We start from the raw sequence: 6,000 nt of genomic DNA on the forward strand, positions 1-6,000 counted from the left end.
TGTATTTGTTTAACATGACATGATATTGGCCACCTTAACCTAGGAGATCGGTTTTACCGGATGAGATGGGTGCTTAATCCCTTCCCATCTTGTAAATTAGCCTCCGAACCAAGATCAAGGGTTCTAAACTATGCCCTTGTATATGAAATTTTACATTTTTTAGAATGTAACTAGAAAATAAAGCAATGTAATTTACTTTTCTTAGATTGTATCTAGGACAAAAAAGCATTGTAAATTTTTGTTACAAATTGATGTAAATTGTCATATAAATTAATACAATAGAAGTATTTATTATATTGAAGGTTTTCTTATTTTTTTCGTTTAAATTAAATAAGTGGCGACTCCATGTAAAACCCTCGATCTAGGGGGGAGTACATTTTACAGTGAATTCAACATTTTGAGCATTACGATCCCACCCGTTCACTCGGGTTAGGCCCAATTTGAGAAAAAATTGGTAAGCCGGGGTCGCGGTCGCTCACAAAACCACATGACTAACACCAGAACCAACAAACCATTATTCTACAAGTTTGGCACCTTCTCTAGCAGCAGCCTCAACAACCTGCCAAAGATATCAATCATCTCAGGGAGTTTCTAAAGGTACCTGGAGAGATGCTGGCTTAATCAATGCAGGGTGTACCCACTTAACAATAGACAAAGATGATGTGGCAAGATAGGCCACGAACGTGCATGCAATTGCGTCCATGGCTACACGGTGCGTCCGGGCGTATCCAACTCAGGTGCACTGACCCAATCGGCGCACCCATGCTTCCTAGTTTCTCACCATACATATTTGTGGGTACCTTAGGCATGCACGGCAACGTCCTAGGCATGCATGGCAACGTCCTAGGCTGTCCTCGGCATGTTTTGCAATGTCCTAAACATGCATGGCAACGTCTTAGGCATGCTTGGCAATGTCCTCGAACGGAGTCCTAGGAGTCCCACATCCAAGGAAAACCCCCCTATTAACTGCCTTATAAGCTGTGAAAATAAGATTATAATGGCCCAAGTTGTCAAAATAGGATAGCCTGTCGAGATGGCCTATTTCTTCAACTTGATAGACAGAGACAGCTTGTCCTTGGGGGTTTACCGAGAGGCTGCGTCTGATGCCTTGGAATCCTGGCTCGGAGGGGCAGTTTCGGGGAGCTCTTTCTCAGCAGGAGGAGCCTGAGAGTCAGCAGGTGTGGCTTGGGAGTCAGCAGGAGGCCTCACCACATCCTGGGGCGCTTCTTAGTTACTGGTTTCTTCTTTCTCCAACGCCCCTTGGTGCTCAGTCTCCTCGGCAGGCTTATCAATTGAAGTTGGATCCTTGGCAACATTGGCCTGGCCTTTATCTGTCGCTTTAGAGGCGGTGCTAGCTTCAAAGTTGGCGGAGGCAGCCTCACGAATGGCGGGGAGGGGGGGGGGTGGGGGGGGGGAGGGGTAGTACACTCTTTTGGCCCTCTTAAGCTCAGACGAGGCCTCAACTCCAGCTTGGTCGAGGGTTTCATTCTAAGTCTGGGAGTAGTAGCGTCTGCATACCTCAGGTACTTGAGCCTTGAGATTAGCCTCGGTCTTAGCCACTCACGCAGCAAAAGCCTCCTCTTCTGCTTGCTCCTTAGAACTTTCAGCCTTTGTACTCGCAAACTCAGCCTCTACTTTAGCCCTCAAGGCCTCATCCCTGGCCCACTCAGTGACACCTCTGGCCCCCTCTGCCTCTGCCAGTTTCTTCTTTAGGTCGACAATATGCTCCTTAGCGATCTGCAGCTGACCCTCAACTTCCAACAGGCACCCCGTCTAGTCCTCAGCCTATTTTTTAGTGCCAGCTATGCCGAATATGGCGCTGTCTTTGGCCCTCGTCATCTCCTTCAGCTCCTCCCTTGCCTTCTTGAGATCAGCCTCAGAATTCTTAAGGGTATTCGTGGCATCCAAGTACTTGTCGCGCTCCTGATCCAGGGCCCTGCTCTAGTTATTAGCCTCCTCCTCCAGCCTAAAAGTGGCCTGGACAGCCTGCCAATTGAAACAAGCACACAGTAAGTTGAGAACTAAGGAACAAAATTCAACGAATGCACAAGTGTCAGAGGTTTTACTATACCCAAGTACCTCATAAGGCTAAGGACAACCTCCTGCCTCCTCAAGCCCTCTAACTCGGCCATGTCAGTGGGGAGTAGCAAGGACCTTTCTAGAGCATCAGCCACGTAAGCGCCTTCGCCCCCTTGGAAGTCCCTAAGGGAGGCGTCATCCATCAAGGTCTCCCCATGAAGCATGGCAGTAGGCAGCCAGGCCTGGAGCTCGAACTGCCGGGCAACCGCCTTTTCCTGGCCCTAGTGCCCAATCCTCAACTGCTTAGAGGGTTGTCGGGCTTCATCCTCCTCTTGGGAAGAGCAAGATTTCCCCCTGTCCACTGGATCTTTGCCTTTGGATGGCCTCTTTCTCTTTGGATCGACGGACTCAAACTGAGGAGTCAGGGTTGGCTGAATGGAAGGCGACCTAGTCTGCACGGGCTGAGGTTTGGGTGGAAGAGAAGGAAGCTTAGATTGTTGCTTCCCTGTCGCATCTTTCCCCGACTGGCCTTCAATCAGATCGAACAGGCTAGTCTGAGACTTCCTCTTGAAACTCATCTCGACCTGAGAAGAAATCCCTTCTGATAGGATATCCGCTTCGATCAAGTTACGGTCGCCTAGGTCACCGGAAGGGTCCTCGAATGGATTCACTTGGTTGAAGGTGCCAAATTTGTCCTTGGACGGACCCAAATTAGCAACCTCTTCTTCTCTCACGGCTCTTTCTCCCTCGTCCTCTACAACTTGATAGGATGAAGAAGGACCTGACAATGGGATGCCCTCTGGGATAGGAGACCCTTCAGGGAGTAAAAACTCATGCTCCGCTACAGTGATTTTATGAAGCCGAGGATCTTTGGCTCTGATCACGTACTTCAGAGTTGCGAACGACTTTTGGATCGGATCGTACCTGAGGATCTTGTGTGCAGCCCTAACTTGGTTGTCGACTTCGTTCACAAAGATCCCCACCCTTAGTACGGTCTCCAAGTCTTCCTTGTTGACCAAATGGAAGTGTCGTCCGAAAGCGTGTGGGTCTGCAAAAAAGAAAACACGTTTATATTAGGAACCAAACAATGCAAACTACAATAACACAAAAGATCAAGTCCTCTCCTACTCTAGGCACCCCACCTGGTGTCCTTTCCTCTATTGGACAATGAAGGCCGTCATGTCATTCCCCGGACACTATGAGAAAGTCCTTATTCAACCCCTTACTGGACTCGGGGAGGCACTGAATAAGCCTAATCTTATCTTCCCTCATCTTGATGTAATAGGACTTACCTTTTAGGTGTTGGAGGTTGTAGCACCAATTTACGTCATGATGGGTTAACCTCAATCCCATCTTCTCGTTTAAGGCATCCACGCAACCCAGGGTCCTGAACACGTTAGTGGCGCACTGGGTAGGGGCTAATCGGAAGTGCCTAAAGGTAGTCCTTCATCACTTGCCCCATAGGGATTCTCATACCGCCTTCAAGGAAGGCGATTATAGGGATCACTACTTCACCCACCTCCCTCCTGATATCCCAATCCCCCTCTTCATAGTACCTTAGACCCATGTTGTTGGGTATCCTATAATTGGCGATGAATTTCTCTATTTCCTCTTCAAACTCAACCAACTTCTTAAACCTACCCATCCTAAAGAGTGGCTGAGAGACTCAAGGAAGAGCGAAAGAAAGAGAGGAATAAGGGGAAAAGAAAATCAGAAGGGGGGAAAGCACGAGATAGAGTAAGAAGAAAACTTACAGAAATGAGAAAAGGTTCCCAGGACAGGCCTTTTATTCAGCGAAGAGACGCGAGTTAGGTTGGAGACTTGATTGGATTCAGGGTGTGTGCGCAAGAACTCTTGAATGCAAAAGTAAACAGGCAAATCGGTTTAAATGGGTATTTATACCCTAAATCAAAAACAACTGTGCAGGGTTTCCTGCCCATAAAAGAAAAAAAAAAATCTCCGCCGTTAGATTACCATCACACCATTAAACGTAGGGAGTATAGAGTCGCCAGAATTTAATATGGGTGCGTGCCGTATAACGAGGTGCCAGAAACGTGCATTAGACAGGTGAAAAGACTCTAGCGCTAACGTAGGACAAGACTGGACAAGCCATGACAAAGGCCCGAGGACATCAAAATCCTCCTCCTCGTCCGAGGATCCAGACAGCAGGATTTTGAAGGGCTATTGTGGGGCCTAAGAATTTGGTGACCACATCTCACATTATATTAAGCCCAAGGCCCACGCCGAGGATGAAGAATAGTTCGAGGATGAGCATAGAAAGCCCAAGTTGCCAAGAAATATTGCCAAGGATGATCTTGTCCTCGACCATCCGAGACCACAAGAAAGGAAGGGCAGCACGCCACCAAATGCAGCCTTCCTGAGCACCCCAAGAAAAAGATAAGTATGATGGGTCATCCAGGGAAGTATGATGGAGGAGCAATTCAAAGAGAAACTATCACCTCCATATTAAATGCGCACAACCAACGTTCTGGCCACATTAATGAAGAAATGACATCTGAACAGTGCTGCCTTGGTTGCTGTAACTCACAGAAGGTTTGGTAAGGTGGCTGATAGGACGGGTAGTCAGAGAGAGGCATGGATGATCAACAAGTGAAAGAAAGAGATCGTTGGAGGAGGACTACATAATAGGAAAACATAGATCAAAAAAAGGGAGGATTCAAGCAACCGTCCTCATTCAATAATTATTACAAAACTCCTCGGATTGTGCTGAGGACAAACTTTCTTAGATAATCTTAGTTCACCTATGCTTGATTGTTACGAATATCATATTGACCGTTGTCCATGCACTAAAGTCTAGTTATTCGTCTCACTCTCTACAAATTCATTGTATTGGGCTAGTTGGATCTGAGTCCACTCGTCTAGCAGAAGAAGTGCTCAGATCCAGTCCCTACAATATTCTTATCAAGCAAGTGATAATCATTGTAAATCAATGTTGTTGTATGTGTAAGAGGATTGGCAAGAAAACGGATCATTTGTAGATTCAACAACAACATCAAGTTGCTATAATGACTGAATCCATGATGTTTTGTGTTAGATGGATAATGATTGACTCCATGCACACATTGCTCCAATGTTGGAAAAGGAAACCAACTTCTTTATCATTATGTTTAATGCGAACATGGAGGGCCAATGTTAGAAATTATCTCAAATCTCTAATTTAACAAAATCACCTTTTTTGGATTTTTTATTTTTTATTTTTGGATCTTCTTTATATGGAAGCAAAGTCTTTTCCTCATCAAGTAATAAGAATCCCTATCAAAGCAGAAATGTGGTAAACTTTGTTCACCAAGGAAGAGAAGTTGGACCCTTATATATAAGTAGTCTTGTAAAGGTTTGGTGGTTTTGGTCCTCAATAGAGGGAGAAGAAGACTTTCAATAGAAAATCGAAAGTTTTTCTTCTTAGAGTAGTCTAATAGTTCCTTTGGGGTAGAAAAGATACCTATGTATCCAATGCAAGTTGTGTGGCTAATAGAAAACAAAGAATTCTTGCTCCCGGGCATTAGCATTAACTTCTTAGCCCACCAGGAGTGAATACCCCTTGATTTTCAAGCAATTTGTTCTGGGGGGTGGGATCAATTTCCCTTAGGTTTTACACTTTTACTAGCTACAATTGAATCCAAAGGGTACTTCTTCAGGAAGGTCCCTACATTATCAGAAATCAAATAGAGCGATCTCTCAAGAATGAGCAGTTGAGAGGTTGAGCATTGTAACCTTTCTTGAGTATAGTGGATTTCCCCATCCCTTCCATGGATGTAGACAGTTTGTTGAATCATTTAAATTCTTGTGTCTCTTTTGTGTTTGGATGGGGGGAGATGGGGAGAGAGCATAAGAAAGGAGGACCAGCATATAATACAAGACAAGCCAAAATGATGCAATAAGAAAAATAAATAACAAGGAAATAAAAGATAGGGAGCCTAAGAGTCAGCACCTAGGTTTGCTTAGAGTCTGCGCCGAGCAAAG

This window comes from Quercus suber, unplaced genomic scaffold (genome assembly GCF_002906115.3).
Source record: "Quercus suber isolate HL8 unplaced genomic scaffold, Cork oak 2.0 scaffold_670, whole genome shotgun sequence".
NCBI lineage: Eukaryota > Viridiplantae > Streptophyta > Magnoliopsida > Fagales > Fagaceae > Quercus > Quercus suber.